Source organism: Saprolegnia diclina (genome assembly GCF_000281045.1).
Source record: "Saprolegnia diclina VS20 unplaced genomic scaffold supercont1.72, whole genome shotgun sequence".
Classification (NCBI taxonomy): Eukaryota; Oomycota; class Saprolegniomycetes; order Saprolegniales; family Saprolegniaceae; genus Saprolegnia; species Saprolegnia diclina.
In genome coordinates, this window is record NW_008246139.1 from 15562 (window position 1) to 16422 (window position 861).

Below are 861 nucleotides of genomic sequence, written 5' to 3' on the forward strand. Positions count from 1 at the left end.
GTGTTGAAAGGCGCCACGAGCGCCCGCTGAAACCGTTGGAGGGTGAAGCTTAGTGTTAACGGCAGCCATTTGGCCTGCCATGGCTGCCATGACGAGAATCCTGCGATCTGATGGGTCGAGAGCAATAAAGCGCTCGAAAGCGCTTGATTGCGACAGTTTGCCAGCCGGAACGCAAGAGTTGCACAACCTCTCGAGATTTTATGCAGAATACCAGATGGTGGCCACGCTGGCACCAGCGTTTTGGGCCCTTGCCAGCGCCATCGAGTATTTTTTTTGTAAATTGTGTCAATCTATTTTAATAGCCGTCGTGCATTATATTTCAAAAATTCGACACCATAACTCAATATTTGTAGGTATGGTAAAATGCATCTAAACAATTCAAACCTTCATGAAAAATAATTCAGTTCGATGTGGTTTCTGGGCATCAGGTCCTCAATGTGCCCGCTTGGAAGATAGCTTCGACGTTTCCATTGACGACAATGGCTTCGTTGCTTTATGGCCTCGTGCTTGCTGCTCAAACTCTTGCCCTCGAGCGGCCGTCGTTGCGTCTTCCACTAGAAAAGAACCGGGCAGCCGAAAGTTCTAGACAAATCGAAGAACGAGAGTTCGCCAGCACCATTGGCATGTTGCCGCACTCATTCTATTGCACTTTGGCGCCATTTACCAGGGCTCCTAGCCCCTCAATCGAATGCAGGACGTGCAGCAGGGCATGCAAGTTATGCTGTTGTGCATCGTGGCCGTAATGCAATGACATGTCCTCTTGGTGCTCCAGCATTGGCTCGAAAACACATGAAAAATAACAGCTTGGGTCACCACCCATTGCAAGCGGCCGTGGCTGCCATGGCAGGCATGCGCCGTTAA